Source organism: Chenopodium album, chromosome 7 (genome assembly GCF_948465745.1).
Source record: "Chenopodium album chromosome 7, dcCheAlbu1.1, whole genome shotgun sequence".
Taxonomy (NCBI): Eukaryota; Viridiplantae; Streptophyta; class Magnoliopsida; order Caryophyllales; family Amaranthaceae; genus Chenopodium; species Chenopodium album.
In genome coordinates, this window is record NC_137840.1 from 55,358,559 (window position 1) to 55,372,283 (window position 13,725).

Below are 13,725 nucleotides of genomic sequence, written 5' to 3' on the forward strand. Positions count from 1 at the left end.
CCTTCAGAGCCGGCCAAGCGGGAACCGCTTGCAGTCGTGGTGAACCCCGCGACCGCTGATAAGGGGTTGACGAGATCAAGGCACAAGCTGCCGCCTATCTTCTCGTTTCGCCCCGCTATCCGCATCTGCTGATGCCCGGCTGAGGCGCCAGGAGTTGACGCAGAGGTGGCTTTTTTAATTTTGTTAAGAACGGCGGGGTTCTCCTCCCTAGCCCGTTTGAGTTGTTTCTCAAACGACTTTCCAACCTCTCCTCCCTGCAAAAATAACCCCAGTTAAGGTTAGCATCCGGGAAAAATGATTTTAAAGGATCAACTTATGAAAGGGTCAGGCGTTTGTTACCTTGGCTTTGACCTCAGCCGCAGCCTTTTCCGCAAGCGCCTTGCGGATGACAGTAGAGGATCGCTTGGGAGTCTTCTCCGACTGCAACATTTTTAATGCTTCTTCTGCAAAAAGAGAAGCTGGTCAATATCATAAATCAATTCTAATAAAAAGCTACTACAGACGGATATAAACTCAGGCGTATACGTTTGGTAAACATGTGTCCTAGCCCGCAGGCGGCTAGGAAACACTCGTCCCTGAACCAAGCGCTCTTGGGGATCCAGTTCCTGGGAACTTTTATTGTTTCCCCGGTTCACAAAGTTGCGTCTGTGAGGCCGAAAAAGGCTGCCTCAATGATCTTGTCAAAATCTTCCTCTGGGATCCGGGGAAGAGCGCACTTTCGGCCCAACAAGTCGGGCTTCTTATTGTACAGACAGAATTCGTAATTCTCCCGTCTGGTAAGAGCTGACATCAGGTAGAACCTGTGCTTCCAGCCGTCGAATTTCGAGACCTTGTCCAAGGTCATCATATATTGGGGCTGTGTAGTTAGAGTGTACCACGCCCTCCAGCCGCCTAGGCTTCTGCTAAGATAATGCATACTAGCAAAAGCCTCCCAGCCGGGGTTAAGCCCCTGGAACTCACAGGCGGCAACATACCCCAAAATGTTTGTCCAAGAGTTGGGGGTAAGTTGCCAGATTCCGAGGCCGTAGCCTCTCAAAACTGCCTTCACCGCCTGGTAAAGGGGAAAGCGGAGACCAGCCTTGAACGCCGCCTCATAACAGCCAAAATAGTTGTTGGCGTTCTGTTCATCGTTCTCCCAGGCGATGATGCCATTCTCAGGCGGCACACGGATCCTATACCCGTCTCCTAGCGGGTGCATTTTAGTAAAATTCTTCAAGTTTTCCTCCATTTGGATCCGGTCCTTGGAGGAGACGTGGATGTTGAAGGGATCATCCTTCTCGTTCCACTTTTTCTTTTCTTCCTCCTCGCTATCCGGAAGCGGGGGTAAGTCGTCACTGCTCTCAGAGGTAGAGGCGGAGCTGTCGCTCTCCGTCTCCTCCTCACTTTGATTCAAGGGGGCAGAGGCGGCCTCGTCGCCGCCTTGGTCGCATTCCTCCAAGAAGGAATCAGCAGGAGTTGAAGGGGCGCGCGGAGGGGATCTCTCCAGAGCCGTCTGGCCTCCCTGACCAGACGTTTCTCCCTCAGGCGTTTGGCCGCCTGAGCCTTCGCTTTTGTAATTTGGATCAGTTGTCGTCTGCATTGTCCGAGCCATGGTGTCCTGCAAAGACACATAACTGGTCGGAATCCAAGGCAAAGGGTGGTCCCAACACCCCGAGACGGCACTCCCAGTCCTAGACTCAGCCGTCCCTGGTGACCGGCTGGACTCTAACCTAGGTTGTGTCGTGTGTGTTGGTGATGCATCCATTTATTGCAAGAAATATGTACAAGCGGTGAAAAAAGAAAAAGAGCTGAGAGAGACAGAGACGGTACCTTTGGATGTGATATCTGAAGGAAGGCGGATCCGGCTGGGTTGATGGAGAACAAACTTTCTTGCTTGCGCCTGACTCAAACGGATGACTTCTGCTCTCTCAAAGTTTTCTCTCTAGAAAGTTTTTGTAAACGTACAAAATTATGAGGGTAAAACGGCTATATATAGAGGGTAAATACGGGGGCATTTCCGTAATTTACTCGGAAGGTGAACGGTTACTCTTTAATGGTAAAATTACCACCAACCAGAGCGTGACATGTGTCACAGATGCCACGTGGCGTGCCACATCACATCTGTGAGGGGCAAATGTTCAGGGTAATTTTACCCCGCCACGTGGTCCAATCAGAGGATGACACGTGTCAGCCCCAGGATGGCCCAAAGTGGACCAATCCCCGCTTGACACGTGTCACTCCAGAAATTAAGGGAAAAAGGCGGCCTTCAGGCCCAAATCCCGAGAAAGCCGCAAAGCGGCGCAGCCCACCACTGATTAGGGTACAGTGACCTAATCAGGGGCACAATTTCCAAGGACCCTATAAATAGGGAGATGTTCCTCTTTTTGAGGGGATGTTTTTTTCATTTATTACACTTGCATTCTCTCACATCAGAGAAACACCTGAGCTTGGAATCCTAGCAGATACCCACCTAGATTTCCGTTCTCTTTATTCCGTTTCAAGTTACTAACTTGACCGTCGGAGGCGGAGCTCCACCCACCGGGAGTCTCCGTTATTTTGCAGGTGCAGCTCAGCCGGATCAGACTTCGTGACGTAACTCTCCCGAGGGACAAAAACACCCAAAACAGTATTCATCTATCCTAATCACCTTTCTCTAAAGAAGTACTTATTGATTTTCTTTTAGAAATGGAAGATTTTTGGAGAATTGATATTAAACGACTAAATGAATGTGAAAAATCTCTCAAAGTTTGCCAGGAACACGGTACTTGGATTGAGAACCAACGTATTGATGTTCAAAGCAGATTCTTTGATCTCTTTGACAAGAATCTTCTGCTAAAAGAAATGAATGAAATACTCAAGTATGAGAATATTAGGGTTAATGTAGAATTGACTCAATACAAGATTGCTAGTGCTGATTTGAAATCGTCAAGTTACTCTTCTGAATCATTGCCTAAATTTAATGAAGATTTTGAAAAATTAAAACATAATCTTGATGAGTTAAGAATTGAAAAGGAAAATTTGAAAAATGAACTTGCTATCAGAAAAGAAAGAAGCACTAGTAAGCATGGTATACCTAAGTGGATTAAGAATGCTCAAACCAAAAGAACTGAAGGATTAGGGTACATTCAAACTAAGCAAAAGGGTAAACAGAAGAAGTATGTTGATTTTTCTAGTTACAAAGTATGTTCCTTCTGTGGAAAAATAAGTTACTTAGTGAATACTTGTTAGAAGAAGGAAGAATCTGTTAAAAAGAATGTTAAGCAAGTATGGGTTAGAAAATCTGACATTGCTTCAATGTCCAAGGAACCTAAGGAAACCTGGGTTCCTAAAACTAATCAATGAGTTCTTTTACAGGTCCTAGTGAGAGGGAACAACACGTGGTACCTCGACAGCAGTTGTTCAAAGCATATGACAGGAGACAAATCAAAATACCTTTCACTTGAGGCCTATTCAGGAGGAACTATGACCTTTGGAGATAACAAGAAAGGTGAAGTCATAGCAAAAGGAAAAGTAGGAAGATGTTCCCATTTAATTGAAAATGTTCTTTTAGTCGAGGGTTTGATGCACAATTTGCTGAGCATATCACAATTTTGTGATAAAGGAAACTCTATAAGTTTTACTTATAATAAATGCAACATCATTAATGACAAGACAAGAAGGGTTGTTCTCGAAGGAACTAGAAGAGGGAACACATACATTGTGGATCTCAATTTTGTTCCAAGGAACAACCTTACTTGCCTAAGAGCCATTAATGATGATCCTTTATAATGGCATAGACGTTTTGGACATGCTAGTTTCTCACTCCTGGATAAAATTCGTACGAGGAACTTGGTTATAGGGTTACCCTTAGTCAAGTTCCTTGTGAAACATATTTGTGAAGCATGTGTAAGAGGCAAGCAAGTTAGATCCTCTTTCAAAAGCAAAAACATGGTCAGCACCACAAAACCATTGGAACTTATTCACATGGATTTTTGTGGCCTCATCCATGTTTTAAGTAGAAGGGGAAAGAAATATGTTTTAGTTATAGTTGATGATTTTTCTAGATTTACCTAGGTTTTTTTTTGTCTAGCAAGGATGAAACCTTTGATGAGTTTGTGTCTTTTTCCAAGAGAGTGAAAAAATCAAGGGGAAATCAAATAGTTCATATCCGATCAGATCATGGAACTGAGTTTGAAAATTCAAGATTTGATGATTTTTGCAAAGAGAATGGCATAGATCATAAATTCTTAGCTCCAAGAATCCCCCAACAGAACGGGATTGTTAAAAGGAAGAACAGGACCCTAGAAGATATGGTAAGAGCTATGCTCATAGCTAGTGGTCTCCCAAAGAACTTCTGGGCTGAAGTAATCAATACTACTTTTTACATTATAAATCGAGTTATGATGAGACCAATCATCAACAAAACTCCATATGAACTGTTTAAGGGAAAAAAAAACCCAATATTTCTCACTTTAGAACTTTTGGATGCATGTGCTTTGTTCATAATAAAGGAAAAAGAAACATTGGAAAATTTGATGAAAGAAGTGATGAAGCTGTGTTTCTAGGCTATGCCTCACACAGTAAGGCTTGTAGAGTTTACAATAAATTCTATGTGTGTCCAAGAAAACATTCATGTTATTTTTTATGAATCTAATGTGTTGATGAATGTGCAGGAATAAGACTATAATTATTATGAAATTGGAATGATTAGAAACAGGGATAAAAAAAATGAAAATGCTAAGCAAGCCAAGGATGGTGAGAAGGAACCAGTATAAGGACCAAAAGTATATGCTGAATTTCCTCATCCTGAAATCTATGAAGAACAAGAAAATGAAAATTCTAGCCATGAAGAAGAGGCAGAAGAAACTGAGTCAGAAGTACCTCAGATTAGAGTTCCAGCAAGAGAGTTTCAACCAAAGCCATTCAAATATCAAGGCTCTCATCTTACTAATCTCATAATAAATGATATAGGCAGAGTAACTCAAACCAAATCACAAATATGGAACTTCTGTGCCTTCCAAGCCTTCCTATCCATAATTGAGCCACAAAATCATGAAGAGGCTCTCAAAGATGCTGACTGGATAATTTTCATGCAAGATGAACTCAATGAGTTCGAAAGAAACAAGGTCTAGCATCTTGAGGAGAAACCCAAGAACAAAAAGGTGATAGGGATCAAGTGGGTATTTAGAAACAAACTGGATGAATATGGGACAATTGTAAGGAATAAGGCCAGACTTGTTGTGAAAGGCTACAATTAGCAAGAAGGTATTGAATTTGGAGAAACTTTTGCTCCTGTTGCTAGATTAGAAGCTATTAGAATGTTAATTGCTTTTGGTTCATATATGGGATTTAAATTATATCAAATTGATGTTAAATGTGCTTTCTTAAATGGTTTTCTTAAAGAAGATATTTTTGTGTAACAGCCACCAGGTTTTGAAAATTCCCAATTTCCTAATCATGTATTTAAGCTTGATAAATCTCTCTATGGGCTAATACTACAAAATCCGTATGTTTTCGACGCTGTGGGCTCGACGCTGTATAAGGGGCGTCAGCTAAGTACTATTGTTTGCGTGTTGTCTCGACGCTATTCTGAGTCGGAAATTAATTTCGACCCTGAAAAGCGTCGAGAAAACCTCACATGTAAGACACGTGATATTCGTTACCAAACCCGCTTCTTGACATTTGGTTTTATTGAAACTATAACCGCCGCCCCTCAACAAGTAGAAACCCTCACCATCTTATCATTCTTGAATCTTGATATCTTCTCTTTTTCTTTTTCAATCCTTCAAAATTCCATAGAAAATCATGGAGTTTGGATTCTGATTACATTTCTCTAGTGTATTACTTTACGTGCGGTGTTTCCCTTATCGTCTTATTCAATTTCGACTTTTTGTTCAGATTCGTAAATTGAGGTAATAAATTTTCCTAATTTCCTTTTAGAATTAAGTGCAATAATTTTGAGTAATATTTTGGTTAGAGATGGATTTGCCTCATGAATAACAATTTGAGGGTTTTGTTTTTTTTTTTGTTTTTTTTGTTTTGTTTTTTTTTTTAAAAAAAAAAAGGAATTTACAGGCTTTTATGATTATAATTGCGCTACAAGGCTACATTTTTAATCCACTTTAATCCACTTATGAAATTAGTTGTTTTCTGTTTTACAAGTATAATTCAATAAGTCGTTCGATAATTTCCCTCACTTCTCTGCATCAAAAGTTCTGATTTTATATCATAGGTAAATGATATTCTGGGTCAAAGGCTTTATGTTTCAACTTTTATAGCAAATCCAAAATGAATACAAGTTGTTTCAATCAACAATCGGTTTTTTTTCTTTGAATTCTTAATCTCTTTTTCTTGCAGTTCAGAATTTCTAGGTTTTTACTTATTTGTCTCAAGTTAAATTTGTTCTAAGTTCTAACTTTATAGGATTTAACGAATGTGTTGAGATGAAGTCTTGATATTTATTGGGATAATTGAAATTTGGAATGAAAATTGATTAGTTAAGTTGTCAGTCACGCTAACATGCTCCTAGATGCGGCGTTTAATTTAGGGGTTCCAATGATGACACTACTAAAATATTCTCTTAAAAAAATGTTGCAAACATAGAAATCCTAAAAGATTTGCTTAATAATCTGGTGTGGTGGTGATTTTCACTTTGTAGGGTAGATTGGAGGTGAAGAATGGCAGTCTGTCAGACCATGGTCCTCACGGCATGGTGGCCAACTTTTCCCCTGTGGTTATAGTGGCTTCGGGGAGTTCTAGACTGGTGGTCGTCATGACTTGGTGGGCATTGATGAAATAAGATACATTCAATGGATCTGGTATGAATTTGTATTTACCTATACACTTATTGCCTTGCTGATATTAAATTTTTCTGCCAAGTTAAAAGTTTAAAAGTCCATTTCATGCTCTTAATATACATTTCACATCTAACCTTTTCTGTCTCATAGAGCATGACAGAGGCAATTTGTTGATATTCAGGACTCATAATAGATCAGACCTCTCCATTGTAGAATCAGAGTTGCATGTCTCTTCAGGTTTTTATTCTTTCAGCTTCAATTTGCAGGTCTTTTTCCCCTTCCTGTTGCAGTTTTGATTTTTATATTTGTTATGAATTACAGATTATTAATATTTTAGTAATACTTTAACTATATATCTATAATATAAAGTTTAAGCATATTGCTTATCTTTTATAATAGCTAATGTTGATGCTAAAGTTGTATATTTGAGTAAATTAACGTTCAAATGAACCTTTAAGATCTAGCCTGTAAAATACCTTTTATTAGTAGATCCCAATCCTTCACTTAACATTGTAAATGAATGAAAATTATTTGCAATTTTTTTTTTAAGTTCATGCCCATCACCTGTGGTCTCTACTCTCTTATGTGTGTATTATTACTTTAGAGCCTTGTAATTGTGTCATGCTCATGATGAGCCATGTCTGGTGCATATCAATGTTTGACAATGATATTGTGTCCGACCTAAGCTCCTCCCTCTCAAGGTATCTAGGAAAAAAAAAATCTAATGTATCTCTTATAAATGATGTGACCAATTGACTTTGGCCTTTTGTCCCTAAGTGGTATAGCACAATTAAGCATTCAACGCTTTCTAACCTGTGAGATGTACCGCAATGAGTTTCTGTTTTTTATTGATTACCACAATAATCATATATTAATTTTTAGAGAATCACACCTTAGTAAGTATATGATACACATGTAAAAAAAAATTAAAATGTGGCGTTGAATTTGGTACAACTTAACTCTTTGAATAGTATCCTATTAAATTTTTTTAGATATTATATAAATTAGTGCCCTTAAATGAGGAAGATAAGCCTTTTGACAATATTAGTTGACAAGTTTTTTATTTATGTGGATGTATAGAAAAGAATTTGGTGCATCAGATAGATGCTTCATAATGGTCTTGTATTTCTTGTAGGTGGTTGTCAGTCTCTACTTGCTTGGAGTTCTAGGAAGGATTATACCTGGAGTGACAGTTTCTTATGTTGGTATCTTCCTTCACCCTTTTACTTTGGTATTATGTGCTTCAATTGGTAAATATTATCAGGCAGAACTCTAGGGCTAGCAAACAAGTACTTATCCATACTACAAATTTGGCATATATTAAGAAATTAGCTTATTATCAGGTAGAACAGAACTATAGAGTTAGCTCTTTGGATATCACATGGTTGGTCCCATCTAATATGAGCCTAGGATTAACAAGTCGTTCACTGAGGATTGGGAGCATAAATTTGCAAGAAAGAACAAACTTATTACTACTTGGATGATTATTGTTGTTTAAACACAAGTTTGCTCCTGGTAATATTAGTCTTGTTATCCAATTGTGTCTCACTGTTAATGGTAGTCTTTTGTCAGATTTTGGAGGAATAACTTAGGTTCTATAGTATGTGGCGGAGTTTATTTGTGTTTGTTCCTTGGTTATTGATAGACTTTGTGGCTTTTGGCGGTCTTTTTAGAGGATAGGGTTATAAATATAAAAATAATTTGTAATTTGGCTGCTGCTTGTTTTTACAACAATGTATGCTTATAAGATATTCTAAACGTCTCTCTTTGGGATGAGTAAGTGATTTTACTTCAATTAGTGTGATAAATTAAAGGACTCTCTTAAGCGTGTTTCATTTTTTTTTTAGTTAATTTTTATTTTCTTAAGTGTTACTTTGTTCTAATTTGTTATATTTGCTTGTTGCAGCCATTCACCATGTTCCTCAGCAGTGCGTCTTTATGCTAATCTGTGATGTTGCTTACCGGATACAATACTCAATTATCAAGGAATACAACTCTTGAATTCAAATAGTGATGTAAAAATATTATCAGTTATAATGAAAAATTCAATGATTTGAAATATTGTAATGAAAAATTCATTAATTGAAATATTGTACACTAGTGATTTGCAATAAAAATATTATTTTTGTTCGATTAAATAGTATTTGTTTTTTTTCCTAACACCAGATATTTTTATTCAATGACTTTTCTCAATCCATAGGAAAGTATTAATTATAATATGGCAAGGACAAAAGTATGAAGTTAGGGAAAGAAATTTATGACGCATAAAAGCGTCGCCATTTTTTGGGAATAAAGACACTTAAAAGCGTCACCAAGGTTGCTGATGGCGCGTTGCGTAAACAATATTTCGACGCTTCATATAAAATTTTGGACGTTTAAAAGCGTCGAGATTCTTGACACAAAAAAGCGTCGAGGAAATTTCTCGACTCACTTATTTTCGACGCTTTTTAGAAGCGTCGAGAATTATTTTTTCGACGCTTTTTGGCGTCGAAAATAATCTCAATATGCGTCGAAAAACAACGGCTTTTGTAGTAGTGTAAAGCAGGCACTAAGAGCATGGTATGAAAGACTCTCCAAGTTTCTTCTACAAAACGATTTCAAAATATGAAATATTGATAAAACCTTATTTCTGAAATATGAAGAAATCGACTTACTAGTTGTTCAAATATATGTTGATGATATTATTTTTGGAGCAACTAACGAAATCTTGTGCAAGTATTTTGCTGATTTAATGAGTGGTGAATTTGAGATGAGTATAACAGGAGAACTAAATTTCTTTCTTGGACTTCAAATCAAACAAACAAAAAAAGGAATTGCAATCCACAAACAAAGATATGTCGAGGAACTACTGAAAAATTACAACCTTGATCAAGCAAAAAATAACTATACTCCTATGGGTACTGGCACAAGATTGGATGAAGATCTATAAGGAACTAGTGTAGATCAAACCAAATATAGAGGTATGATCGGATCTACTCTATCTAACTGCTAGTAGACCTGATATTGCTTTTAGTGTTGGCTTATGTGCTTGGTTTCAATCAAATTCTAAGGAGTCTCACTTCACTGTAGTTAAGAGAATCCTAAGATACCTCAAATGAACTAACAATCTTTGTCTCTTCTATCCTAGAAGTGACACTTTTGACTTGAAAGGTTTTGCAAATGTTGACTATGTAGGAGATTTGGTGAACACAAAAAGTACTTCGGGAATGATCTAGTTCCTCGGGCCATGTCTAGTTTCTTGGGGCTCTAAGAAATAGAATATTGTGGCCTTATAAACTGCAAAAGCTGAGTACGTAGCTGTTGCATCTTGTAGTCCTTTGGATAAAACAGCAATTAAGGGACTATGGTATGAAGTTTGATTGCATTCCTATCTATTGTGATAATACCAGTGCCATATGCATTTCAAAAGATCCAGTTCATCATTCTCGTGTGAAACATATTCACATAAGGTATCACTTCCTTAAGGATTATGTGGAAAAAGGCTTGATTAAATTAGATTTTTGTGATACTGAAAATCAAATTGCTGATATTCTTACTAAGCCTTTGAGCAAGGATAAATTTGAAAAGATGTGTATGGAACTTGTCATGATACAATTGAGTTAAGAAGACTTCAAGTTCCTCCTCAAAAGGTATAAGTCAATCTTGTATGCATCATATGTGTCTTACACAACTTGAATTTATGAAAACATAGTCATGAGCATTAGAATGTATAGCATTGCATATGAGATTGTGGTTTTATGTGAAGAAATCAAATCGCATTAAGCATTTCTATGTTACTAACAAACTATGTTGATTTGTTCCAAGTTCCTCCGCAAAATCCTACCTCAATAAGATTTGTTTTATCTTTCAAAATAATTAGCCAGTTAGTTAATTAATTTATCTATGTAATCTTATCTCTTTATTCTGATTTTGAAATATTTTCAAATATTTAATTTTGTAAATTCAAATTTATCAAGAAATTTTTGTTTAAATACCCTAGACCCATTAAACTTCAAATCACATTTATTAAAGTTGTGATCAAGACCAAGTGAGAAGCATTTACCATTCTTCTTCAAACGACACCTAACACATTCAATTCACCTTCCACACAATTCCACCAACTTCTTTTACCCTTTAAAATTCCTTCCCATATAAAATGCAACCAAATTCTAGTCATTGTTCCTCACCTCCTCACTCAATCAAATATATCCTTCGTCTCTCATATTCACCTTTCTCACCCATGGATGTATCGTCAAAAACTCAGACCACACCACCTAAAGACTCACCCATGGATGTATCGTCAAAAACTCAGACCACACCACCTAAAGACTCACCCATGGACATCGAGCAAGAAACCTTAACCAAAACCATTACCGAAAAACCATATAATAAGCCAATTGCTCAAAGTGAATCGAAGAAACAAAAGCTTGAAGAAGAGGAACTTGCTGATCCAGGCTGGGAGGAAATGGGCGAAAAAATTCAAGAGGAAAAATCTCCAGCCCTCAAAAGAATCGAAGCAAGCTCTGATCGTTCCATCCATGGCTTTTGTATTAATTTGCTTTGGTGCAAAGTTAGTAAGTACTTTGAATTACTTGAAATTCTTGAAGCTCAAAATTGGGTGCAATTGTTTAGTGAAAGTTATGTTACTGTGCTTTCTCATGCTCCCTTGAAAGAATTTTGAGTGAGTTTTAAAAATGAAATGGTGTGTGCATCTCTAAAGTGAAAACTGCAAAATTAGTTTTGATGCTGATTATCCGAGTGCAATCTTTGGAACTCCAAATGAGGGGTTTGATGACTATTTTAAAGGTGCAACCGATTTAAGTATCGATGAAGTTTTGATTAAACTTATTGTGGATTCAATTGGTGGAAAAATCTATAAGGTGCAGACTAATCATAACTTGTTTTCTCTCATTCAAAAGTTGTTGTTTCTTTTTGCACACCTAGGCATTGTTCCCAGAACCCAGCATAGGCACGAGGCTTCACCTTGATGCTATGCTCATGAATTGTCTTGAAAAAAAATACAAAGTAACTTTCCCTCCCTCGTAATAAAGCACCTCACCCACTGCATTACTAATCATCTAAATGTTGGATATGCAAACTTAATCATCACTCTCATTGAGAGTTTTGGTATTTTGGTTGCAAATTATGATCATACTATTTCTGCCTATATGTGTTTTGTTCTTTGCTTTAGACACTGCCCATTTTAGTATGGTGTTGTGTTTAGATTTATATGTGTGCATTCACTTTGGTGAAAGACAAAAGGGGTAAAAGAAAGGCAAACTCAATTGTTGACAAGCTCTCCATCCATCAATATATTGAGGTATATCGAGTTCCATATATATTATTTTCTAGTTCACTTACTTATTTCTTTTGTTCTGTTTTTCTTTTTACTAGGAGTTTTCTTAGGTTTGTCATTCATCAAAAAGGGGAAATATTGTTGACCCTGAGTTTGAATGATGACTAAAAGAAACCTAAGCAAATTCATTATAGTTTATCCTTCTATTTTAGCTGTGATTGATGACAAATTCTTTGTTGAATCAAGTTCTATGCTACGAATTTCTAGAGTAAGAAAGGAGCATGAAACAAGGTTTGAAGTCTGCTAAAGAAGGATAAAGAAGACAATTAGAAGACAAGTTCCTTGAGTGAGGAACTGAAGCTCCAGAATCGAAGCTTCAAAGAGTGTTCAAGAAGTCTAATTTATTCAATCTGTATTTTAGGCCTCTTATGTTTATGCTAAGTACTTTGATTATTAATAGGAATTAAGTGGATTTTATTTTATATGATAAAGGTTTATTTTCCATATCTTAACTTGGTTATTTTATTTTTGCAAATAATTTCGTGAAATATCTTTTCTATAAAATATCTTTTTGGTTAAAAGATTTTCTTATTTGTTAAAACTTATCTTTTGGAAAATCTGTTTTTTAGAAAATAGTTTTGAACGTGTGTTTTGATTTGTATACGAAGTTGAGAAAATTAAGGAAGCAGTAAAACCACTTCCTGTAAGTTGGGTTTTGCTTGTTGACCAAGCAGCCACTACTCACACTTCCTAGCTTTAAGAAAGTTGTGATTTAGTGAGGCTTAGTAACGGCTTATTCAACTATTCTTTTGGTCTATAAATAGATCGGACTTTGTTTTTCTATTGTAAAATCACACTTGAGTATTACAATCTATAAGTTTTCAAAAAGAGTCATAATCATTTAAGTCCTTGAGTGTCTTAGACTCTTAGTACTTAGTATTAGAGTTTAATCTTGAGTTGTATTGGGTTAGAGTTTGGGTAAACTCTAAAGTGTTTATAGCTTTGAGTGAAGTAAAGAGAAAGAGACAGTTGAGAGTGTTCAGGGATCAGTTGAAGGGAACTTAAGTTCGTAGAGGAACTTGAGTTAGAGTCTTAGATTGTAATAGGTTGTTTGCCCTATTATAACTAAGAGTTGAGTTTAAAATCCCTTGTGATCGTGGTTTTTCTTCTTGATTAGGGCCAAGAAGTTTTCCACGTAAAATCTCTCTTTGCACTTTAAGTTTTTCGTTTAGTTTCTTTACATATTCCGCAAAAATTACTGGTTCCTCTACAATACAATTCACCATTTCACCCCCCTCCCCCCTCTCTTGTATTGTTCATTCGAGTCAACAAAAATTTATCAAGATGTCATAGAACTTAGGAAAAATTGTAAGAAACCACCTTTTATAACACTCTTTTGGTGAAAAAAACACCTTATAAAAATTTACTTGTAAAAGCACACCTAAAATCAGATTTTTTTGCGAAGTAACACCTTAACCCGGTTTCAGGGCTTTGACCCTATTTTCCGGCGTTGACCCTCACGTGAGGGTCACGTGCTCAACCTCTCCCTCCTCAAAACCATCGACACCGTTGCCTAACAAATCCCGGTCGTCGACACCACCAACTAGCCGCCACTGGAACTACCTCTCAGCCGCTGACACCACCACTCATCAACCTATCCGCGATCATCGCCTACCCAAATCACTCTAAACCCAC